General features: G+C 45.1%; 1 protein-coding gene across 11 annotated transcripts in view; it reads right to left on the bottom strand.

The window, feature by feature from the left end:
* LOC143982457 (zona pellucida sperm-binding protein 3 receptor-like) overlaps window positions 1-26,792 on the bottom strand; it is a 633,312-nt gene that overhangs the window by 300,503 nt on the left and 306,017 nt on the right. Inside the window, exon 1 of one of the 11 annotated variants that reach the window (XM_077481177.1) lies at window positions 9,511-9,659. The exons of 8 other annotated variants lie outside the window; for them this stretch is intronic. The gene's annotated coding sequence lies outside the window, so the exon portion shown is untranslated. Of the gene's footprint in view, window positions 1-9,510; window positions 9,660-26,792 lie in introns of those variants that run through there. 2 more of the 11 variants (XM_077481176.1, XM_077481178.1) reach the window with 2 other exon arrangements.

The following is a 26,792-nucleotide window of genomic DNA, read 5'->3' on the forward strand; positions in this document are numbered from 1 at the left end:
AGCTGCGTAAATTCCAGAAAATGTACCTTAGTTTTTAGATGTGACAACTTTTGCGCAAACCAATAAATATACAGTTATTGACTTTTTTTTTTACCAAAGACATGTGGCTGAATACATTTTGGCCTAAATGTATGACTAAAATTGAGTTTATTGGATTTTTCTAATAACAAAAAGTAGAAAATATCATTTTTTTTCAAAATTTGCGGTCTTTTTACGTTTATATCGCAAAAAATAAAAATCGCAGAGGCAATCAAATACCATCAAAAGAAAGCTCTATTTGTGGGAAGAAAAGGACGCAAATTTCGTTTGGGTACAACATTGCATGACCGCGCAATTACCAGTTAAAGCAGCGCAGTGCCAAAGTGTAAAAAGACCTCTGGTCATTTACCAGCAAAATGGTCCGGTCTGAAGGTGGTTAAACATATTCTCTATTTTATGATTCATAATAGATATTATTACGATGATATGTATTAATATTGTACATGATGACCCCATTTGCGACGTAGCTGTTAGGGGGTACAGCTTGCTGTCCGCCGATGACGAGCTGAGCTGATTGATTATTTGGGCCCAACTTTTGTTGTAACCCGGTTGCTTTATAGGCTAAATGCGAGAGACGTACCGTACTTTGCAGACAGACATTCTGCATATTAATGATAGGTTTAGGGACTGCCTAATGTGTAGGTTCACGTCCAGCTTTATGAGAGATGTGACGTCTTTGCGTCGTCTTTAGCTCCAAGCCTCAGCTTGAACAGAGGCTATGGTGGATGGGAGATGAACGCTGAGCGTCACGTCTGTGAAGTTCCCTAACACCAAGCCTCGTTCTAGTAGCGAGGCTTGGATGTTGCCATGCCGGAAGTTATGTAACCTAGCCTCTCTTTCATAGAGAGGCTTGGTTCCTGGACACTTCGTGATGCAGCCTCGCTGTGATAGTGAGGCTTGGCTAACAGCTGGATAAACACAGTGCTCACTTATGGCTAATCCTTTGCCATTACTTTTTGGAACCAAAATTTTAAATTTTTTTTGCGCACTTAGGACATAACGTATAGCCTATTATTTTGACATTTGGTGCTGCAGGTATTACGTCACTAACTTTCGGGTCTCTAACCGGAAGTGATGTCAGGCGGAAGTATTTTGGCGTCATGTGCAAATTGAGGTCACCATTTCTTTATAAGCGATGCTGCTGGGGGGGGGGGGGTCCTTTAAACGGTATCACGCTATGCCAGTTCTTTATTTACATGGTCCTCTGCATGATACCAAGTTTTCGCCTTCCATTTGATGTTTCTGGAAATTACCAAACTACTTCCTACTGATGGTCTGATATTGGAGATGAGACAGAGGACCTGCTATCCCTACTGGGCTAGTTTAATTTCATAAAGCCTATTGAGACTTGGCCCCGCTAAGTCCATACGATCCGGTAAGCCTCCTCCATAATCACGGTGGTGTGGTCTCTTTATTTTTTAAGAAGTTTCACTTAATAGTAGGATCTCTACACTTATCCATTGGAATATAACTTCACTTGGATTGTAAATGGATTTACACCTTGGAAAGCCCATAAAAGTCCCCACATGACATCAGCATGCCAAATCATGCTGAGGTATGGAACAGCCGATCCTTGCAGAGCAGCAGAAGAAAGGAGTGGGAGGGAATTAAAAAAAGAATGCATGACTTATGTAAATCACCTATCTTGTGAACTAGCCTATCAATCACAGCAAGGGGGAGGATTTGACAAAGTTTTTCTCTGTCAAAATTTATCTCACACAACAATAAAAAGGATTGCTCAGAGCTGGATTAACTATTTGGGCAAGACTGGGCTCAAATGATAGGAAAACGACAACTACTATTATTATTAACAATTTATATAGCGCCAACAGTTTACGCAGCACTTTACAATGTATAGGGGAGACAACACAAAAGGTACAGGAGGACCCTGCTCACAGAGCTTACATTCTAAAGGGAGGGGGTGGTGGCACAAAAGGCAATAGCTGCAGAGAATGATTTGATGGTGGTGGCGGGATAGGCTTCCCTGAATAAATTAGTTTTTAGGGAACTCTTAAAAAGGTGGAAAGGGTAGGGGCTGAGCGGACAGACTGGGACAGGGAGAGGCTCTGGAGAAGTCTTAAAGGCGAGCATGAGAGGAGGTAACAAGTGAGCTAGAAAGCAGAAGGTCGTCGGAGGAGCGGAGGGGACGATTTGGGCGATATCTGCAGATGAGGTTGGTTATGTAGATGGGGGTGAGGTTGTTGATTGCTTTGTATGTTATGGTTAGCATTTTGAATTTTACACGGTAGGGTAGGGGAAGCCAGTGAAGGGATTGGCAGAGAGGGGCAGCAATCACGGAACGAGGAGTATTGAGTGAGGTGTATTAGTCTAGCAGCAGCATTCATAATAGACTGAAGGGGGCATAGCCTGCTTAAGGGTGAGTTTTAGTAGGGCAGTTTCAGTAGAATGTTGTGGGCGGAAGCCAGACTGTAAGGGGTCAAGAAGGTTGTTGTCCATGAGGTAGCGACTTATTTGGTCATGGACAAGGCGTTCGATGAGCTTGGAGACAAACGGAAGCAGGGAGATGGGTCTTAAGTTGTTCAAACAGGTGGGGTCTAGTGAGGGTTGAGTATGGGGGTAACCAGTGCATGTTTGAGCAGGGAAGGAAAGGTGCCGGAGGAGAGAGAGAGGTTGAAGATGTGGGTTAGGGAGTTAAGGATAGAGTGGGAAGGTGGTAGCAGTAATTGTGAGGGGACATGGTCCAGGGAGCAGGTAGTGAGGTGGGCCATGGAGAGGAGTTTATAAACTTCATCTGTGGTAACTGGGCAAAAAGAGGAGAGTATTGAGCGTGGTGTTGGACCTGTTGTGTTGGGTAGGGGAGGAAGTTGAATGCTGGATATCTCCTTGCGTGTCAATTTTGGTATTGCAATGGTTGGCAATCTGTTGAGCGTTAAGTAAGTTGGTGGGTGGGGAGGTGAAGTAAGGAATTAAGGGTAGAAAAGAGTGGACGTGGTTTGGATGAGAGGGTTTTGAGGAGAGTGTTGCAATAGGTTTGTTTAGCAGTGAGGAGGCAGGAGTTGTATTTGAGAAAGGCAGATTTGTAGAGGGTAAAGTCTTGCAGGGACTTAGATATACGCCACACTCGCTCAAGAGCACGGCTGTGTCTCTTAAGACTTCCGGTGTTGTCTGTTTGCCAGGGTTGTGGCAGACAGGGCCTTGTTCTGCATGTAGAAAGAGGAGCAAGTATGTCTAGGGAGGATGACAGCGTGTTGTTGTAGATGGAAGTGGTTAGGTCTGGGCAGGATAGGGGTGCGATTTTGTCATAGAGGCCATCAGTAGCAGAATGAAAGAGGGAAGGGTTGAGGTTGCGAAGGTTTCTGCGGGTAGTGGTTTGTAGGTTGGCAGCATGGGATGTAGGAGACAAGGAGAGAGTGAAAAGGATAAGGTTGTGATCAGAGAGAGGAAAGGGGGTGTTAGAGAAATTGCAGGGAGTGCAGCGATGGAAGAATACGAGGTTGAGTGTGTTACTGTTGGAGTGATTGTGGTGGTGGTTTGTGTCCATTATACTCTACATTCCTTGTAATAGGAATAAAAGTGACTTTGTTAAAAAAAAAAAAAAAAAAAATGCGCTTCTTAGACCGCTGCACAAATACGGTGTGACAGAAAGTATTGCAACGATCACCATTTTATAAGGTGTTAGAAAAAAAAATGTATAATGTTTGGGGGTTTTTAATTTTCTAGCAAAAAAACAACAAACAAAACTGTTTTTAACTTGTAAACACAGTCTAAAAAAAGAGGCCCGGTCTTAAAGTGGTTAGATAGAGTCGATTTAAATCAAGCCTTTTTACTTGTGATTTAATGCGGAGTTCCAAAAAACAAAAAAACAAAATGGAACTTCTGCTTTACGCACCCCTCACCCCCTGACATGCCACATTTGCCATGTCATTTTTTGGGGGGGTGGGGGGGGGGGCGGGGCGGCCTCTCCCTGCCAGTAATCTTCTGGGAAAACTCAGATCCCAGAAGATTGACTGACCAATAGGAGAGCACTGTGAAGCCATAAGCTGTCACGGCCAGGTGCCCAGTTACCATGACGCCTCCAAGGAGAGGAGGGGGAAGAGGAGCTAGCCTCCGGAAGGCCACATTGCTGGACCGTGGGGCAGGTAAGTATCGGTTTATTAAAAGTCAGCAGCTATGCTTTTTTGTAGCTGCCGACTTTAAATAAAACGAAAAAATGGGTGGAACTCCACTTTTGATAGAACCGATTCAAATCAAATCCACCCTGCTAGAGACTGACAATCAAGCTCACCTACATGTGGAGGGAGACAGAAGGAGGCAGAGACTGCAGAGCAGTGTGTAGCAGCAGCGGTTCATACTCCCCTGTGACCAGATCACTGGTACAGTTTCCGGACGACCTGTGAGGACTCAACCTGCAAGGTAGTTCAGCCCTCTCCTGGCATCCCTATGCCTGCCTCACAGGGGTACAATCCGACCCTCCCCAGTCTTCTGGTTAGAGCGGGGAAAAAAAAAAAAAAACAAGTGCTGTGTAGGGAGAAACAATCCATACCGATTGTTAACCACTTTCCGCCCGCCCTATAACAAAATGACGGTGGCAAAGTGGTTTCATAAACCTGATCGGACGTCATATGACGTGATCAGGATTATGAGCCACTGCGCGCCCCCGGGGGCGGGCATCGCGGCGATCATTGTTGTGGGGTGTCAGTCTGACACCCTGCAACTACGATCTCGGTAAAGAGTCTCTGACGGAGACTCTTTACCACGTGATCAGCCGTGTCCAATCACGGCTGATCACAGTGTAAATAGGAAGAGCCGGTGATCGGCTTTTCCTCACTCGCGTCTGTCAGGCGCGAGTAGAGGAGAGCCGATCGGCTGCTCCTCTGACAGGGGGGGGGCCTGTGCTGATCGATTATCAGTACAGCCCCCCCCCCCCCCCCCGAGGATGCCCACACTGGACCACCAGGGACGCCACCAGACCACCAGGGATGCCCAGGATAAGGTATGCCACCCTAGACCACCAGGGATTCCAGTCAGTGCCACAATGAATGCCAATTAGTGCCCACAATGGGCATCACTGATTGGCATCCATTAGTACAGTATATTATAATACAATGCCGCCTATCAGTTCCCATCTGTGCCGCCTATCAGTGCCCATCCATGCCCACCTGTGCCGCCTACCCATGCCAATCCATGCCAGCTATCAGTGCCAATTTGTGCCACCTATCAGTGTCCATCCGTGTCACCCATCAGTGCCACCCATCAGTGTCCATCAATGCCACCTCATCGGTGCCCATCAGTGTAACCCCATCAGTGCCCATCAGTGAAGGAGAAAATTTACTTATTTACAAAGTTTTGAAACTGAAACAAAAAAAAAAAAAAAATAAAATAAAAAAAAAATTCGTTTTTTTTTTTTTTTATTTGTTTAGCAAAAAATAAAAACCGCAGAGGTGATCAAATACCACCAAAAGAAAGCTCTATTTGTGGGGAAAAAAAAATGATAAAAATTTCATTTGGGTACAGTGTAGCATGACCGCGCAATTGTCATTCAAAATGCGACAGCGCTGAAAGCTCAAAATTGGTCTGGGCAGGAAGGTGTTTAAGTGCCCGGTATTGAAGTGGTTAAATGGGTCTCCTGTAGGGAAGAGCCTCATCTCTCAGATGTGCCCTCCTTTAGGCTAGGTTCACACCATAGCGATGCTGGAACGCCGCGAATCCGTGGCGTTTTCCCGCATTGCATGCCTCCCGCTGGCAGTTCACACTGCCCTATGCGGACTGCTGGGAGTGTCAATGAAATCTTAATGACACCCCCAGACCAGTCCGCATATCGCAGTGCGATCCGCAAACTCGGACAGGAATCGGATCGCATGGTGTGAACAACCATGCGATCCGATTCTGCTGCGGACCAAAAAAAGGGTCCTGTGCGAGTTTGCGGCGGGTGCGATGCGAATTCAGCCATACTATCTGTATGGCTGAACTCGCATCGCACAGACAGATCGGATGCGATTTGCACTGCAGTGCGGTGCGAATCACATCCGTATCTCTCACCCGCAGCGGTGTGAACCCAGCCTTAAGGTGAGAGGGGAAACATGTGCTTCTTAGCGAACACAAAGTACAAGGCTATGGTAAATGATAGAGACATTCATACAAATACACACTCACTTTGAACTGGATAGACTGGTATTCTTATTCAACGTTACCAAACTACTGTACACAACTCTGCAAACACATGTAAATGCAAAAAAAAAAAAAAAAAAATTTACATTTAAAATAGCACCACATACAGTAGGTAACCACGATATTGTGTCAATCTCTCCGCTTTTATCGGCGAGATTGACACCCTGCAAGCCCCATTGCGGGAGCCAGCACTGAGCATCAGGAAAATAAAAATATATATTTTCCTTTCCTGATAAGCATCGCTGACATTGAGGCCAGGTTCACAGTGGTGCGGGGAACCGAATTGGATTCCCGCCAATACCAGGCACTGTATTTGGTATGAATCCTAAAAGGGAGAACTCCACGCCAAAAAAAAAAAAAAAAAAAATATGGCGTGGGGGTCCCCCCCAAAATCCATACAAGACCCCTATCCAAGCACGCAGCCTGGCCGGTCAGGAAAGGGGGTCGGGACGAGCAAGCACCCCCCCCCCTCCTGAGCTGTACCAGGCCGCGTGCCCTCAACATGGGGGGTGGGTGCTTTGGGGGAAGGGGGGCGCCAGTTTCATGCTTTTTTTAAAGCATGAAACTGGTTTTTTTTTTTTCTGAAAAAAACGTGTTCGAAAAATTGCTGCGCAAATACCGTGCAAGATAAAAAGTTGCAACGACCACCATTGTATTCTCTAGGGTCTTTGCTAAAAACATATATAATGTTTGGGGGTTCTATGTAATCTTCTAGCAAAAAAATTACGAATTTTACATGTAGGAGAGAAATGTCAAAATTGGCCTGGGCGCAAAGTGATTAAGGTCTTGGGGCCGACGTTTGGCAACCCGAACCTTCAGCTCCCTCCACGTATTTTCTACGGAATTAAGATCTGGAGACTGGCTAGGCCACTCCAGGACCTTAATGTGCTTTGTCTTGAGCCACACCTTTTATTGCCTTGGCGTTTGGGTCATTGTCATGCTGGAATACCCATCCACAACCCATTTTCAATGCCCTGGCTGAGAGAAGGAGGGTCTCAGCCAAAATTTGACTATAAATGGCCCCGTCCATCTTCCCTTTGATGTGGTGAAGTGGTTTTTGTCCACTTAGCAGAGAAACGGTCCCAAAAGGATAATGTTTCCACCTCCATGTCTGATGGTGGGGATAGTGTGCTTTGGGTCATAGGCAGCATTCCTCATCCTCCAAACAAGGCGAGTTGAGTTGATGCCAAAGAGCTTGATTTTGGTCTCATCTGACCACAACACTTTCACCCAGTTCTCCTCTGAATTATTCAGATGTTCATTAGCAAACTTCAGACAGGCCTATACATGTGCTTTCTTGAGCAGGGGACCTTGCAGGAGCTGCAGGATTTCAATCCTTCATGGCGTAGTGTTACAAATTGTTTTTTTGGAGACTATGGTCCCAGCTGCCTTAAGATCATTGACAAGATTCTCCCATGTAGTACTTGGCCAATTCCTCACCATTCCAATGATCATTGAAAATCCACAAGGTGAGATATTGTATGGAGCCCCAGAGAGAGGGAGATTGACAGTTTTGTGTTTCTTCCATCTGTGAATAATTGCACCAACTGTTGTCACCCTCTCACCAAGCCGATGGTCTTGTAGCCCATTCCAGCCTTGTGTAGGTCTACAATCTTGTCCCTGACATCCTTGGACAGGTCTTTGGTCTTAGCCATGGTGGAGAGATTGGAATCTGATCGACTGCTTCTGTGGACAGGTGTCTTTTATACAGGTAACAGTTACCTGTATAGAAGACATCTTGTCGATTGGGGGGGGGGGGGTCAAATACTTATTTCACTCATTAAAATGCAAATCAATTTATAACTTTTTTGAAATGTGTTTTTCTGGAGAATTTTGTTATTCTGTCTCACTGTTGAAATAAACCTACCATTAAAATTATAGACTGATCATTTGTCAGTGGGCAAACGTACAAAATCAGCAGGGGATCAAACACCCTTTTCCCTCATTGAACAGTTTTTTATTTTTTTATTAATTTTTTACAGAAGAGACTGGAGCTCTTTAAAACACACTGCACACGTATGTTAGCCCCTATTCACACTAGCGTGTTTTTCTGTTTCTTTCGCTATGCCCGACACTTTCTGGCCGTCATTCTGCTATATGGTGAGGGGGACGTGGTTAAATCTGCCAAAAAAAAAAAAAAAAAAAACACACACCACCAAATCGTGGTAGAAAGCAGAGCAAAAAACAGAAATGCTCAAAAGCAACATGCGTAACATTATAGAATTTTATTTTTACACAAATAGAGCTTTCTTTAGGCTCAATTCACATCAAAGCAAGCCTAAAGAAAGCTCTATTTGTGTGAAAATACAATTATATAAAAATGTTGTTTTGGTAAAGCGTTGCATGACCGCGCAATTATCAGTTAAAGTAGTGCAAAAAAAAAAAAAAAATGGCCTGTCATGAAGGGGCTAAAATCTTCCCAGAGCTGAATTGGTTAAAGCGGTTGTATAGTCATTTTTATGACTTTTACCTCCAGGAAAGCCTATAATAAGACTTACCTGTAGGTAAAAATCTCCTAAACCTGTACGGTTTAGGAGATATTCCCCTCGGACTGCAGCGGCGCATGCGCACAAGGGGATTCTCGGCTGAAAGCCCGGCAGACGCCGGACCCGGCCGGGATGAAATCTCCCGCACACATGTGCGGGAGTGACGATATCACGGCTCCGGCCACTCACAGCGCCGGAGCCGCGATACCTGGAAGAAACGCTGAGGGAGCATGTCAGCTCCCTTGGCGTGGATTGGGCCAGATGTCGGGGCCTCGTTCTAAGGTAAGTATTTCATAATGCGCTAGTATGCTGTGCATACTAGCTCATTATGCCTTTTCCTTTGCAGGTGGCAAAAAAATAAAAAAATAGCGGGTATACAACCGCTTCAACATCAACACCCCCTGCAGTATATGGCATTTTAGTATAAACCGAGGCTCACGCACCATTATGGCACATGCGCCCATTGGCTCTGCACAGCTTTCAGCTCCTGGCACAGCCTGTGGGCACACTCTGATTTTTCCACACATGTACAAAGATTGCGAAGGTTTCAGGAAAACAGGTGCAAGTTGCAGAAATGCAGTTTAGCAACACAAAAGTACTTAAAAAAAATAAAAATAATAATAATAAATAATATCTGTGGAAGTTGGCAGGGCAGCATAACGTGCCCCTTAGGGTGAAAGTCCTCTTTAATGTGTGAAGGTGACAACGCCAGCATAGGCCTGTACTTGGCTGTATAACACTGGGTGTGCCTTGAAGGTGTGGCTGTTCTAGGAAAAGGTAACGTCTTCTACGGTTCTACGGAGTCACCACAGGTACATCGGTCACACAGCTCCTCGCCTCACACCAACTAACTTACCTTTCAGACGCTGGTGGTCAGTCAGCTGCAGTCAGGTCCGGACAGACAGTTCCTGTACAAGGAAATACTGGGCGAGCAATGCACATGTGTACACGCCCCACCTTCCTGCTGTTACTAGCAGGCTATTGGTCCTTTCCTTGGTGCTCGCTATAGGAAGGCATCCCCGGTATCCTTTAGCTGGGCTCGCTGTTTCCTCCTCCTAGCTGGGTGGACACACTTCCGTGGATGTTTCAAGACCATTTCCTTGGTAACATTGTGCAAGTAGAATTCTTATCGCTTGAAATGAACCTGTTATTACAGCAGCAGAGGAATGCTGGCAGCTTAGACTTTAGGTGTGAGGTCCATTATTTTGGATGAAAATAAGTAAAGTAAATGCACCCATATAGATTAATTTAACCACTTCAGCCCCAGAACGTTTTACCCCTATTCCTGACCAGACCATTGCTATGGCTTTTATGGGTTAAAGTGGTTGTAAACCTCTCTGTGACAGTTGTACCTATAAGTAAGCCTAGAATAAGTCTTACCTATAGGTACTGTAAATATCTCTTAAATATACTCTGTTTAGGAGCTATTTACTGTGTTTTGCGCCAGTCGGTGCATGCTCTGTGAAGAAACGGCCCTCCTGCCATTTCTTCCAGAGCGAGTGGCGTGACCAGCAGCTCCCACGGGAGTGACGCCATGCGGCTCTGACCAGTCACAGAGCTGAAGTCCGCAGCCCCGGAAGGAAGAGAGGCGAAGATGGATGTGGCCTCCAGCGGGGACAATGCAGGCTTCGTTTGCAGTTATGTGCCACATAATGGACTAGTATGCAATGCATTCTAGCCCACTGTGCTTTTACTTTGCAGGGTACAACAGAGGAAGTAAAACCCATAATGGGCTACTATGCATTGCATAGCAGTCCATTATGTGTCGCTTACCTGACACAGGAGCCAGCGATGTCACCGCTGTCCCCTGTAGTCCGGCGTGCATACATCTTCTCGGTGGGTCTCACTGCTCCGCCGCTGTCATTCTGCGAAGCCGCAAAGACATCACTCCCGCGCATGGGAGCCGCCAAGCGCGGCATATCGCCGTTGACGGGTGCCGCGCTCAGTGCGCCGTAGACAGAGGTGCCTGTCTTTCAGCAAATATCTCCTAAACCGTGTAGGTTTAGGAGATATTTCATGGACCTACACGTAAGCCTTAATCCAGGCTTACCTGTAGGTCAAAGTGGTTTGTAAGGGTTTACAACCACTTTAAAAGTATGTTTTGTAAAACAAAATTTGCAATAACATATTTTGAAATGCAGAGCAGGATATGTATGTAAAATATTGCATACGTGTTCATGTAGTGTAGCAATCAGGGCCAGCGTACAAGCATTGTAAAGCCCCATACACACTATTCAATTTTCTGCAGATTTTTGTCTTCAAATTTACCAAAACCATATAGTGCAAGGGCCTGCCTGATTGCATACACATTGAAACTCTTAAGGTTTGACCTCATATTATATGGTTTTGGTAAATCTGAAGACAAAAATCTGCAGAAGATCTAATAGTGTGTACGGGTCTAACTGAAGTAATAAAGAGGAGTAGTCAGTTTTAAACCCAATGTAGGCTTGGTCTGCATCCATTACAAATCGCTTCTTGAAGAAGTCATAAAAATCCAAGATAAGCTAAAGACCTGTTTTAATTGTCAGATTCCCAGTATACCACAAATTCTTTATAAAAGACCAATGGTGGCCCGTCAATAGGGGGGTGCTTATTTGAAAAAAAAAATATATTTTTTTAAAAAACCCCTTTAAGTGGGTGTGTGAAGGGAGCTGGACACAGGCGTGCTATTGGAGTATTGACCCATGTGTAAACACGTGATTGGGGCTAAGAAACTCTATTGGCGTAGTTTAGAGTGTGCTCGGGGCTATAAGCTCGGCGCCCCAAAAACTCCACCTCTAGCATTAGGTTTCCTGTTGTAATTGATTGGCAGGTCCATAGGGTGGGGCTTTTATTGGACCCGCGGTGTCATTGGCTCACATGCTGCCTGTCTCCTTCAGCAAGTGAGGGGAATCGCCAGTAGAAGAACGGTGGTGGGCTCAGGGCAGACAGGGAGCGATAGGTCCGTACAGAGGCAGCTGTCCATTCATCTCCCTGTGACACAGACTCAGCATCTAGCAGTGCACACAGAAATCTCCAGGTACAGTACATGCAGTAGCGGCTGGTGAAGTTTTAGGATGGGGGGCACAAGACAACGCCCCTCCGATTTGGCCCCTCCCACTTCTTACAAGCCACAACCCTTATCGAATCAACATCATATACCAGGCTGCACATTATACACTGGGCTCTGCACATCATATACCAGGCTGCACATTATACACAGGGCTCTACTAAAGCAGATGAATCATGCCTATCTTGTGTATAACCACATCAGGCACATTTTCTGCAACCTGTAAATCGCACATATTTGCATTATGCAACCTGTAAATCGCACATAACTGCATTCAGCAACCTGTAAATCACACATACAGTGCCTTGCGAAAGTATTCGGCCCCCCTTGAACTTTTCAACCTTTTGCCACATTTCAGGCTTCAAACATAAAGATATAAAAAAATTTTTTGTGAAGGATCACCAACAAGTGGGGCACAATTGTGAAGTGGAACGAAATCTATTGGATTTTTGAAACTTTTTTTAACTAATAAAAAAATGAAAAGTGGGGCGTGCAAAATTATTCGGCCCCCTTGCGTTAATACTTTGTAGAGCCACCTTTTGCTGCGATTACAGCTGCAAGTCGCTTGGGGTATGTCTCTATCAGTTTTGCACATAGAGAGACTGAAATTCTTGCCCATTCTTCCTTGCAAAACAGCTTGAGCTCAGCGAGGTTGGATGGAGAGCGTTTGTGAACAGCAGTTTTCAGCTCTTTCCACAGATTCTCGATTGGATTCAGGTCTGGACTTTGACTTGGTCATTCTAACACCTGGATACGTTTATTTGTGAACCATTCCTTTGTAGATTTTGCTATATGTTTGGGATCATTGTCTTGTTGGAAGATAAATCTCCATCCCAGTTTCAGGTCTTTTGCAGACTCCAATAGGTTTTCATCCAGAATGGTCCTGTATTTGGCTGCATCCATCTTCCCCTCAATTTTAACCATCTTCCCTGTCCCTGCTGAAGAAAAGCAGGCCCAAACCATGATGCTGCCACCACCATGTTTGACAGTGGGGATGGTGTGTTGAGGGTGATGAGCTGTGTTGCTTTTACGCCAAACATATCTCGCACTTGCTCGGCCAGTCGATCGCGCCGGAAGCTGTGGCGCGATCGGCTGCGCCACAGAGCGCTCTTTTTTTAGCCAAATGAAGCACCTCGTCTGCAATCTTGTGATTGCATAGACGTGGCGCTTCCTATATTGCACTGCGCCTGGCGCCAGTGCACATAGGGAGGGAAATTTGAAAAATAATTTTTTTCTTAAAGGGACATGTTTAAAAATTTTTTTATTTTTTCTTACTTTTTTTTGTTTTTTGTATTTATTTAGTTTTTTTTACTACATGGGAGGGTGGGGGGGGGTGCCCGGGCACCCCCTATGGACAGGCCTCCACTGAGTACACGCCAGGACTAAAGGGGCAGAAGGGGCTATTATCACTGTGTCCTGAGTGACTCCACAGCAGCACTTTTAATCTTCAACTTTACTTTCCCTCTCTCTTCCCTATCACACCAATCCCCCCTCCCCCTTCACTATCTCCTGTTTGCATAGATCTTCACTGCTCTTATCCTGCAGTCTGGTCACAGATCTGACTCCAGTCACTGACTGCAACCCTTTCCTTCCCAGATTACATTTTCTGCACTCATTTAAGGTGGCCATAGTAGGAATGAAATGAAAAAGGAATCATCTAGTCTATGGCCACCTTAAATGAGTGCAGAGAATGTACTGAGCTACTGAACAGTTTGGAAGAGATAAAAAGTAATGTTGGGTGGAGAGGGTGTCAGTCAGTGATTGGACCACTAGAGAGGAATGCCTAGATCTGAGACCACACTGGTAAAGAAAAACTCAGCACAGGGATGATGGGAACTCCTCATAATGGGCACAGCGGGTGTACAGACCTGGAAACTCTGCACAGGAATGGTGGGAACCCCTCATAATGGGCACAGCAGGTGTACAGACCTGGGAACTCAGCACAGGGATGATGGGAATCCCTCATAATGGGCATAGCAGGTATACAAACCTGGGAACTTGACACAGGGAAGGTGGGAACCCCTCATAATGGGCACAGCAGATGTACAGACCCGGGAACTCAGCAAAGGGATGATGGGAACTCCTCATTATGGGCACAGCAGGTGTACCGACCTGGGAACTCAACAAAGGGATGATGGGAACCCCTCATAAAGGGCACAGCAGGTGTACAGACCCAGGAACTCAGCACAGGGATGGTGGGAACCCCTCATAATGGGCACAGCAGGTATACAGACCCGGGAACTCAGCAAAGGGATGATGGAAACCCCTCATAATGGGCACAGCAGGTGTACAGACCAGGGAACTCAGCACAGGGATGATGGGAATCCCTCATAATGGGCACAGCGGGTATACAGACCTGGGAACTCAGAAAAGGGATGATGAGAACCCCTCATAATGGACACAGCAGGTGTACAGACCTAGGCATTTGGCACAGGGGTGGTGGGAACCCCTCATAATGGGCACAGCAGGTGTACAAACCCGGGAACACAGTACAGGAATATCACCTGATAAATGGCTATTTACAGCCCTGCATTACTAAAAGTTAAATTTTTCAGTTTGCTCCCCCCCAAAATTTATTTTATTTTTATTTTTTTCCTACCCCTCCCCCCTCCCTTCCTTGCAGATTTCTCATGAGATTCATGGTTAAATCATCTTTTTCTAACCAGGTGTTATTTTTCCCTAGTATTATTGTGTAATTTCCTCTACATATCTCCAAGATTTTTTAAATTCTTTCCAAGATTCCCATTTATCCATGCCGCCCTCATCTACTGTTGAATCCTCTCCCCCTTCATATAGAATATTTTGTATTTAATTTACTCGAAAAATCCAGTCCTGTATTTTAGGGCTCTCCTTCTCTCTCCATTTTTTCGGAATTAAGCTTTTGGCGGTGTCAAGCAGTATAGGAATTAACGAGGCTTTATATTGCTTTATAGGTTCATCTGCCCCATGGAATAAAACAGTCCACGGGTCTTCTCTTATTTCTTTTTTGTTACAACCTTTATTATATCTATGATCTTCCTCCAATATTTTTTAATAATGGGGCAGTCCCACCAAATGTGGACCATAGTCCCGTTTTTTTTGCACCCGCGCCAGCAATCCGAGGATTGCTCTTCTACAAATTTGCCCAATTTGTCAGGGGTGGCATACCACCTTGCTAGGCACTTGCAATTCGTCTCTATCATCTTATTATCGACCACCACACAGTGAATTAATTTAAATATTTTCTTACTAATTTGAGCTCTACATTGTGACCCCAAATCCTTTTCCCACTTTTTGATATATGACGGGTCCTCCTGTTCATCCCCCTCTGAGAGAATTTTGTATATTCGGGCTATGTTATTTTTTGATTTTTCTCTCAGGCAGAGCCGCTCAAGGGGCCTAAATTCTTCTTCGCTTCGAATTGGCTGGGGTAATTTTGCAATAAAATGGCTTAACTGGAGGAACCGCCATGCTTCAATCCTCATAAGTTCAGTGTCAACACTCAGTGCTTGAAATGTAACTAATTTACCATTAGCTAGTATGTCTTTTTAGTTGTGCATTGCCTTTTATTATCCAATTACCCCTCCACTTCCTGTTTTCCTGGTGTAAAATAATCATTTTCTTTAAGGAAAATCAAAGGTGAATTATAACCCCAGTTATTTTGTGTATGGGTTCGATCCCAAACTTTAAGTGCAAAACGTGTTATTTCGTGTGTATTTAATCCTATTGGCCTATACTGTGGAGGATTCCATATTATTCGTCCTAATTGTGCTTGACTCATTACGTTTTCTAAACTCACCCATCTCTTTTCGTTTGCCTCTTTCGCCCACTCCACCACCCGTGAAAGAACCACTGCATTATGGTATTTTTTTTAGGTCTGGGACTGCTAACCCCCTTTGTTTTTTCCCCCTACTTAACACCGCAAAAGCGATTCTTGGCTTTTTATATTGCCATATGTACTTAGAAATTAGATTTCTTAGTGTTTTAGAAAAAGCCTGAGGGAGTGAGATGGGCAACATTTGAAACTTATATATGATCTTCGGGACCAATATCATTTTAACCGTGTTAATCCGTCCTAACCAGGAGACAGGACTTGTTGAAATTTTTTTTATTTCTCTTTTAATTTCATCTAATAATGGGATATAATTATTCCTATATATTTTCCTGATAGTATCTGAAAGATAGACTCCCAAATATTTAATCTCCTTACGCCAGGGAAAGTGGAATTCTGCAAGGAGTTTCGCCTCTTACTGTTTACTGATGTTAATATTTAGGACTTCGGACTTGCCGAGGTTTATTTTCAAAAGTCTATATTTTACCGAATTTTTCCAACGGTCTCAGCAAGTTCGGAATCGTAATCCTAGGGTTGGTGAAGAAAAAGAGCACATCATCCGCATATGCTGCGAGTTTGTGTTCGTCCTTTCCCACCCTCATCCCCTCTATATCCAGATTATTTCGGATAGAGGCCAGTAACGATTCGAGAGACAGAGCAAACAGGAGACGTGACAATGGGCACCCCTGTCTGGTGCCATTTCCCATTTGAAATTGGGCAGAGGATTCTCCGTTAACCTTTACCGAAGCCTGCGGGTGATTGTAAAGTACTTTGTTCCACCGGATCTTCCTCGGTCCAATGCTCATTACTTCTAGAGTTTCTATCACGAGTCCCCAGTCTACCCTGTCGAATGCTTTCTCCGCATCCATCGACAGGAATAGACCTGGGGACCCATTATTTTTTAGGGCCTGGAGAAGGAGCAACGCCCTCACGCCATTATCCCTACCTTCTCTCTCGGGTATAAATCCGACCTGATCTGGTTGCACCAGTTCAGTCATCTTTTCCTTCAATCTAGACGCCAGGACTTTAGCAAATAGCTTTGTACCGGCATTCAGTAAGGCTATCGGCCTATAATTGGAGCAGAGCAAGTGATCCTTGTCCTCCTTCGGTATTACCGTAATTGAAGCTCGCAAAGCCTCTCCCTCCATTTCATATTTTGTACCTGTAACGGCACCCCTAATATAAAGGGGGTTAACGCCGTTTACGATGTTCCCTCTCCTAGACACACATCCACTCGCTACCAATATCCACAGCTAAACGACCCTTTCCTATAGGAGCCGACCCCTCTGGCAAAAAGACGAGACGCACTCTGTCTCTTCTGTAGTAGGAATGACTTTATTATTGAGAAATATTGTAACTTTATACACAATTCAAGGCACATGCTTTAACATGAACAAGGGCCCAGCTCCACCCACACATCCCAAGACTCAGCACCTCATCCTGACGTCTGCTAGGCTTCAAACGATCCCACCCAATACACATCTTTTCACAAAGGGTTGGCAGCCAGTCTGTCTGGCACTTTACAATACACACAAGGACAGACTTAAATGAACAATAGAAATGCAAAACAACCTAATTCCTCACAGCAATGATACTTAACCCCCATATACAGTATACATCCAATCTATATACAATGTATATACAGCCTTGAATATGGCTATCACAGACCATATCGGGGGTTTCTTTTATTCACCCTGTGTCCAAAGGGACCCCACTGTCACAGTACCTAATCCATTCATGTATTTACAAAGCTTAGGGACTAAGATCTCCTTATATTTTTTAAGATAGAAAGTCGTATACCCATCTGATCCCGGGATTTTGCCAGATGCCGTATCTTTTAATGCATTGTAGATTTCCTCTTCTGTAATAGGTCTATCTATATTATATCTGTTGCTCTCTTGTAGGTACAGTAATTTTGCTTTGTACAAAAATTCTTTAATTTTTTCCTTTTCCCCTTTTACCTTGTACCCCTTTCCGGCCTACACTATACAGGGCTTCGTAGTATTGCTTGAATACCTCCGAGATTTCCTTAAGCCGCGTACACATGGGCGGATTGTATGGCCTACTTAGTCCGTCATACAATCCGACGGAACGGTCCGTCCTACTTTCGAATGAACGGACTTGACCACACACGGATGCACAAACAGTCCGTCGAAAGCTTGCGCGATGACGTGTACAGCACGTACGACGGGACTAGAAATAGGAAGTCGAATACACAGCAATGCAACCTTTCGCCGTGTAAATCCATTCTGAGCATGCGCCATTCTTAGTCCGTCGAACTAGCCTACTGACGAGCGGATTGTCCGCTGAAACCAAAGTATGACGGACAGTATTTTGAAAAATCCGAAATACTTAGTACGCCAGACTGCACGCTGGAAAAGTCCGCTGAAGCCCACACACGAGCGGACTGTCCGCTGAAATGTGTTTCGACGGACTAAGTAGGCCATACAGTCCGCCCGTGTGTACGCGGCTTTAGTTGTATGAACCATTTTCCCATTCTTATCCTGGATTTTATCAATGAAATTAGTCTCTTTCTTCCCTTTCAACTGTCTCGCTAGATATTTACCTGTTTTGTTTTCCCCGTAGTATCTCTCTCTGACTCTCCCCTCCAATACCCTCCTTGCTTCCTGATCCCACATATCTTTAAGTTCCTCTCTCTTGTTGATCAATAGGTGAAAGCGTTCCTGCTGTTGGCCCTTTTGTTTTTTATGATCCTGCTCCAGTTTGTGAACCTCTTGTCAGTTTCTCCCTTTTTCTCTATTCTTTCTTTTTTTATTCTTGCACCTATGGAGATGAGGATACCCCTAACATATGCTTTGTGTCCCTCCCAGAGGGAGGAGCCCGTAGTTTCCCCTGTATCATTCACCAAGAAATAGAATTCTATTTCTTTCCGTATTATCTCTGCGATTTTCTCATCCTGTAAAAGGTTCTCATTTAATCTCCATGTGAACGGTTGTCTATGTATTCCAGGTATCCTCATCTTCATTGTCACCAGGGAATGATCTGACAGAGATACTATTCCTATCTTTGTTTCCAACACAACCTCTAGCAGTCTATGATCCACCATTATATAATCTAACCTGGAGTGCGTCCCGTGCAGTGGAGAGAAGAAAGTATAATCTTTTGTTTTTTCATGTTGTATCCTCCAGACATCCATCATTTGATGTTGTCTCAGTCGGAGTTTAACTATTTTCAGAATCTTCTTATTTGTCCCCTTTGCCCGGGACGTACTATCCAGAGATGAATCCATACAAAAATTTAAATCACCCACCAAAATTACATCACCTGATTTAAAATTTGCTAATCTCCTCAGGGTTTGTTTCAAGTATCCTATGGGGTTTTTATTTGGACAATATACGTTTGCCAGAGTAAAAATCCTATCCCCTAATTCTCCCTTCAGGAACAAATATCGGCCCTCAGGGTCGGTCAGCCTATCGAGCAAAGTGAACCTTGTACGTTTCTCAAACCCTATTGCCACTTCCTTTGGCCCTCATTATTGGGGAGTCCCCATAAAACCAATTTGGGAAGCTGTCTGCATATAGCTTAATATTCGTATCATGAGTTAAATGGGTCTCCTGCAGAAACACCACTTCTACTCTATATTGCTGCAGTTCGTTTAAAAGTTTATACCTCTTGTCGGGAGAATTTAGACCCTTTACATTATATGACATAAGTTTTACCTCTGTCATCCAAAACTACCCGGTGGCATGCTTGGTCTACACCCTTTGATCCTGCCATCATTTGGACCCCCTTTTTTTTCTTTTTTTTTTTCTTTCTTCCCCCCCCCTGCAAGGAATATCTTCTCCTACCTACCCCCCCCCCCCCCCACCCCCATCTGCAAAAATACAAACAAGAGACTTAGAAAACCAAAGCAAAAACTATCATCATCCTCTCCCCCCATCGTCCAACATCCATTGTTGTTAAATTTAACGTGGATCTTGAGGGATCTTGGGGGTTGGTATTCCCAATTTATTAGTTCTTCCCTCTCTCTGAACCAAGAGGGCTGCCGGGAACCCCCAGCTGTATCTTATGTTTGCTTGTCTCATTTGTTCCAATAAAGGTTTTAGTTGTCTACTCCGCGCCAAAGTCCCCGAAGACAAGTCTGTAAAGACTTGCAACGTTGTCCCGTCATATTGAGCTGGAGTCAGCCCTTTAAGTTTACTCAAAATCTTGGCTTTATCCTCATAAAGGTGACATTTTATAATCACATCTCTCGGTACCTCTTCCCTTAATCCTGGGGGTTTCCTCACTCTATGCACCCGATCTATCTAACTCTTCACCTTCCTCTCTTCCTAGTATAGGGTTAAATATCTTCCCCATTTTTGCTCCTAAATCTTCTTCTCCTTGCTGTTCTGACAAGGCTCTAATCCTCAAGTTTTGGCGTCGGCTTTGGTTCTCCTGTTCCTCCAGCTTAGATAAAATATCCCTGTGAACCTCTTGCATTTTTCTTGCTTGCGTTTTTAATCTCAAGTATTTCCTGGGCCTGTTTTCTCGTTAGTTCCTCTGCTTCTTCTATCCTCCTTAACAGGTGTCCCATATCCGCCCTTACAGTTGAAATCTCAGCCTTGATTGTATTTTCTAATTTCATAAACATTTCCTGCATTTCGCCTTTTGTTGGTATTTGAGAGTTATGCCTCTGCTCCCTTCTTTTACCCTCCAAATCTGAGTCCGTCTCCTCCCCGGAGGTATCTCCCTATACCCCGGCTGGTTTTCCTGCCTCTTTCTTCCTCTCTCATACACCCTGTTGTTTTTTTTCTAAGCCGGGGCTTTTTTGACTTGTTTCCTTGAGGTACTTCTGGATCGTGCTTGTATTTAAGCTCTCTTTTGGGGCTTTAGGGTCATTTGCTTTTTGCTTTCTTCCCCTCATATTGTCCCTCTTTGTCTTTCCCCTTCCCAGGATTCCCCCTTATTTAATTGCTTTTAAGAAATAGGAGGGGGGGGGGGAAGGTATACCGGAGTCAACACTCCTATCTTATTATCCCACCGGGAACGTATATGAATATCTATAAATGTCTGGGTCCTTTCCTCAGGGATGTATTCGCTAGTAATCAGCTGATAATGAGCTCAAATCTCAGTGCACCATACCGCCTGCTCTTCTCTGCGACCCAGTACTCATCCCTTTATGTCCATGCCTTTGCAATTTAAATCAGGATTAAATCAAAATTTAGATCACGTTGATGTATCCCACGGCTGGTATACTATTTAAAAGGCCACCAAACCAGATATCCAGGTGTCTTGTTCAAAGACTTACTCGGTACTATATGTTATACAATTGATCGTAATTTCTACAAGACAAAACAGATGCAAGCCATATTTTCAAACGTTACGATTGTTTCACCATCCTCATCATCAACATCAATGTCTCATCCTGTCTTGAGTATTCAGTCTGGGATGCACCCGCCCTTAATTGCAACAGTGACACTTTAACTGGGCTTATATCATTTGTTTCATTTGTTTCAAGGCAATGCGAAAAAAAAAGGATAGGACACAGTTCATAATGTAAAATAGTTCATAGCAGGTCTTTTCAGGGCTTTTCAGCATATGTTTCAGGAGAGTGCCTAATAGGAGCTCTGATTAGTTTTCCAATCCATCAGTCACCTCTGGCAAGTTTCTCATGTGGTCATACATTTTAAGCACTCATTCCAAACTCCAGGGTCCAAAGCTCCAGGGACTTCCTAATAATGATTGCACTTCTGTTACACTCCTGTTACACTATTACTAAGCATCTCCGACCTTAACAGGCCATGATATACCACTCAGGATGAAAGAAATACTTTTGATCTGACCTGTCCATAGCTCTTTCTTTCTTTCAAGCTCCTCAGTTCACAGGGAGATCGCAGAAGCAGAAGGGCAGGAGGGGGGGGGGGGGAGATCCGGGGTTCCACACGCTCCAGCAGGATCCTCTGCACCATCCACCGACAGTGCACGTCTCCGTGTCTCGCTAGCAGTGTTCTCAGGCTCGTGCGGGCAGGCAAGCGTGGGCAGCGGGGTGAGATACGGCTTCATTACGGAGCGCCGCGCTCTCTCACTGCTCTCAGCTCCAGCTGATTCGGCGGGACCTCCTCCATCCACTCGCGTAAGTGCCGCTGTCAGGCCCCTCCCCTCTCACGTACGATCCATGATGCCCCCCCAAAAATTTTGAGCACCAGCCGTCACTGTATAAGACATGTGTCTGTGAAAAGGTAATGTCTAGGGAAGGGAGAACTGCCTTCAAGTTGTATGCAATGCGGGAACTCGTACTGGATTTGCTGCAGAAGATCAGCAGTTATGAGATATGTGCTAAAACAACAAAACAATCATTCTTAAGAGGGTAGAAGCCCCATGGTTTACAACAAAAACCACAGTAATGTCCTTAAAAAGTCCCACACATCTGAGGATGGGATTTTAGTTGAAACACCAAAATGATGGAAAACAGAAAGAAAAGTCCATCTCCAAGAAAAGACCACCAGTGCAGAAAGAGCTTGTTAGCCGGTGACACCCCTTATGGTAAAGCACTCACCAGAACCCAATGGGTTAACAGGCACCTCTTTATAAATAGTCTTTCACTGGTATTCCTCTGTACCCAATTCCTGTGTCCTCATAGATTTTTCGGATTTAATACTTCACTCCCAGCAGCAAGTTCACATATAGAAAACAGCAAAAAGAGGTTCCATAGTGCAAACTGCTTTATTCTTTAAAAAATTTGTGCGCATATACACCATACGTACATAATCAATAAAAATTCATTCACAGAGATGTAACCACTAGAACAACCGGATTTGTCTCACCGCGGCTCCGGGCGTCTTAGATCGAATGCAGGCTCGGCTTCCACGGCGGGTCCCGGGACCCGCCGTGGAAGCCGAGCCTGCATTCGATCTAAGACGCCCGGAGCCGCGGTGAGACAAATCCGGTTGTTCTAGTGGTTACATCTCTGTGAATGAATTTTTATTGATTATGTACGTATGGTGTATATGCGCACAAATTTTTTAAAGAATAAAGCAGTTTGCACTATGGAACCTCTTTTTGCTGTTTTCTATATGTGAACTTGCTGCTGGGAGTGAAGTATTAAATCCGAAAAATCTATGAGGACACAGGAATTGGGTACAGAGGAATACCAGTGAAAGACTATTTATAAAGAGGTGCCTGTTAACCCATTGGGTTCTGGTGAGTGCTTTACCATAAGGGGTGTCACCGGCTAACAAGCTCTTTCTGCACTGGTGGTCTTTTCTTGGAGATGGACTTTTCTTTCTGTTTTCCATCATTTTGGTGTTTCAACTAAAATCCCATCCTCAGATGTGTGGGACTTTTTAAGGACATTACTGTGGTTTTTGTTGTAAACCATGGGGCTTCTACCCTCTTAAGAATGATTGTTTTGTTGTTTTAGCGCTGTCAATATGGTATATATTGGACAATAGATTCACGAGGGCTATATACTATATAATTTTTATGATTTATCTTTTGTATGATAGCAGCTTGCAAATTATATCATCTTTTGTTTCTGTGTGCGCTGGGATCGGTGGGGAATATTCTTAGCAATTTTTGTTTAGATTGTTTGCCAGTGATATCAGTACTTGTTACATAGTTATGAGATATGACAAAAGATGAGGAAAAGTGAAAACAAGGGCTGGAGGCATCTTTCAGATGGAGATGAGCATGCTCTGCAATTTATATCAGCAACAATATGCAGATTCCTGTGGCAGGAATGATAGGTGTATGTGAATAGCTGCAGCTGCTCGGTCCATACAAAACAATGACAGATTGACAGTGGCTGCAGCTATTCTCTGTGTGAACAATCACCAATAGCTGTGTCCGCTGTCAGTCTGTCATTAATTTGTATGGGCTGAGCATCCGCAGCTATTCATGACTAATTGCACAGCTGGGGATCGCCTGTAGTGATGGTTGTTGGCTGCTGTGTGTGCATCTACCCAGGATCACTGTGGGCAATTGCTGGTAGCGTGAATAGTCACAAATAGCTGCAGCCACTGTCAGCCTGTCATTGCATTGTACAGGCTCACCCTTGATGATTTGTATCGTTGGGTGCGCTAATCGCCCATATGAATGCAGCGTTAGGACCCTATTCACACCACAAGGCACCCATTAGAGCTAGACATACATGGTTTAAATCTTGGCAGGTTCCTATTAATGGGCAGGCTAAATGTACCAAGCTGACCGATCGATCAACTTTGGGTAAACCAGCCTGACGGATTTGCTTCTGATTATCACAAGTATCTGCTATAGCCGCTAGCGATAACCACTGTCTTTTTTCCCGGCAGGGCTTTCCCTGCGCCCCCACTGGGAGCAAACAGGGGTCCAGCAGGAGGGATTCCCCTGTCAACATGGTCTGTGTTTATGGGGGAATTGTGCTAATTTCTTTCCTGCATCCTGTGGTTGCAGGAACGACATGTGCACAGTCTATGACCAGCCTAACACACGCACGTTGTGTTTTTTGTAATGCGTTGGTGTGCATTTTACAAGTGTTGCGTTTGTGTTTAGGTTTTTTTATTACTTGATTTGTCTTGCTGTGCATTGCTTTCATGCACATTGCGTGCATTTGAAAGCATTGGGTTGCACTTTGCTGGAAAAAAAGTAGTGCATGTCATACTTTTTCCAGTGCTGGGCAAATGTAATGCACTGGTGTGAACTGCGTTCATAGCGAACCATTATTTTAATGCTGACTGCTGAAACGCGCCTCCCATCACCCCATCACACTATGAAAAAACTGACGTCTGTCCATCCCTAAAACAGTGAGCTTTATTTACTAAAATGGGAGAGTGAAAAATCTGGTGCGGCTCTGCGTAGAAACCAATCAGCTTCCAGGTTTTATTGCCAAAATGTAATTAAAGAAGCTGAAGTTAGAAGCTGATTGGCTACCATACACAGCTACACCAGATTTTGACTGCACATGTGTTAGTACATCTCCCCAAGTGTGTCTGAGTGACAGAGCCCTGAGAGTCACCAATAGGGATTGTCGCATGTTCAACTTGAACACCGGCTGTTCGCCCGTTCAGCAAAGCCAGAACTCTGTGGGCCGTTCGCGTCATATTCGTGGCGCGCTCACGGCCCACAGTGCACTGCGCTATCGCAGTGCATTGCTGGCTCATGATTGGCCAAGCATGCACTGTGACCCGCATGCTTAGCCAATCACAGCGCCCACAGCGAGGAGAGCCATAATTGGCTACAGGCAAGATGTGGCCAATTATAGCTCAGGGGGGTTAAGTACACACCTGAATCTACCCGTTATTGCTGGTGTTCTGTAATACAGGCATCTGCAGCAGTTAAAGTTGGTGTTGTGTGCCTCCTGCACAGTATACACCTGAAGCTACCCCCTTATTGCTGGTGTTGTTCAATTTCTGTAACTGTCAGGGCTGGCTTAGCCCTTCCTCCTCTGGGCAGGCCGCTCAGCTGTCGCCTAATTGTCAGCTCTCTACTCTTTCCACAGTTACCAGCTGTTCCCGATGATGCTCGTCTGACCTGCCTATTTAAAGCCTCCCTGCTCACTCTTTGCCTTCGCGTTGGTCACATCACAAGGAACCATCTCCTGCTGTTTGTTTCAAGACTGGCTTGCTGACATCCCTCCTGGCTTCTTATCCTGCTTGCAGTTGCTCTCCTCGGATCCCTGACTTCTGGCCTTACTGATTACCCAATCTGGTTTATGAACTTTGGACTGGCTGACTACCCGATCTAGCTACTGGACTCTGACTATGCTTGACTACGCTTTTTTCTATTTACCTTTTATTTTTATTAATAAACAAGTGTGATTTGATTGTACTTCTGTCTCAGTCTGTTTCATGGTTTCTGACAGTAACACATTCAGGCAGCGGCAGTAATTACAGTTGGTGTACTGTGTCATCTTCTCAGTGTGCACCGAAAGCTACCCAATTGCTGGTTTTCCCATCTCCCTGCAGGCCATTACGATGTCTGGAAGGCCAACAAGGAGAAGCAGACAGTCACGAGCCAATAAGAGGGTAAGCTGGTTCTGTGTCTAGAGACAACAGTGCTGATCGTGGACGCGGTGCATCATCATCAGCACATGGCCATGGGACACACTGGTCCTTATTTTCGGCAGCTGGACGTGTTGAGTCGCATCATGCCAAAAACTTGGTAGAGTGGATGACCAAGCCCTCATCATCCTCCCCATCCTCTCTCACCAAGGCTCAGAGTACTAGCAAAGCAGCTGCAAACTCATCCTCTTCCCTCGTTTTAATGTCATCAGTCACTCCTTCCCTAGACCCACCATGTCTTCCTGAGGAGTCCCCCGAACTGTTTGACCACAGTGTTGGGTACATGCTCCAGGAGGATGCCCAGCGTTTTGAAGGCTCTGATGATGATACCTAGCTAGAGGAAGGCAGTAGCGTGAGCGCAGAGAGAGGGGATGCTCAAGAAGGACAGCAATCTGGCAATCATTTTCCATTAGCTGCAGCATACTGCCAGGTTTGCTCCAGTGATGAAGAGGGAGGGGATGATGAGGTCACTGACTCCACGTGGGTGCCTGACAGGAGAGAGGAGGAGGCACATCTCCAATGAGGCAGGATGCCCTCTGGGGGCCAGCTTAGGGCCAGCACACTGACTGAATCACACTGCAGAGCTCCGCCTGTGCAGGGCGCTGCCTCTGCGCGTTATTCCAAAAGTTCTTTGGCGTGGGCCTTTTTTGAGATGAGTGCATCAGATCGCACCGCTGCTATCTGCAACATATGTCTCAAGCGTATCCTGCGTGGCCAAAACATCAGCTGCTTGGGCACCACATGCTTGACCAGACATATGTTGACCTGCCATGCAGCTCTTTGGCAAGCGTACCTTAAAGACCCACACCAAAGAACAAAGCGGACCTCTCCTTGCTCCTCATTGGCTGGGTTCTCCAACCCCACTATACCTTCAGTCCTCTCTGAAACCTGCACTTAGAGGAATGAAGGTGTAGAATTAGGTGTGTCACAGCCAAGTACTTGCGGGCACTCTGCTAGCAGTACACCAACGTCTGATTGTACCAGGCAAATTTCCCTGCCCCAGCTGCTGGACCGTCAAAAGAAGTTCACTCCCAGCCATCCACATGCCCATAGGTTGAATGCTAGCTTGGATAAATTGCTAGCACTTCAGCTGCTGCCTTTTCAGTTGGTAGACTCTGCCCCCTTCCGTGAGTTTGTGCAATGTGCGGTTCCTCAGTGGCAGGTCCCCAAATGCCCCTTTTTCTCACGGAAGGTGATTCTGGCTCTCTACTGGCATGTGGAAGGCAATGTCCATGCTTTGCAGTCAGCGGTATGGTGCATATTATTGCTGACACATGGTCCAGCAGGCATGGACAGGG

The sequence above is a fragment of the Lithobates pipiens genome, unplaced genomic scaffold, assembly GCF_037356315.1.
Source record: "Lithobates pipiens isolate NorthernLeopardFrog02 unplaced genomic scaffold, aLitPip1_a1.2 Scaffold_16, whole genome shotgun sequence".
Classification (NCBI taxonomy): domain Eukaryota; kingdom Metazoa; phylum Chordata; class Amphibia; order Anura; family Ranidae; genus Lithobates; species Lithobates pipiens.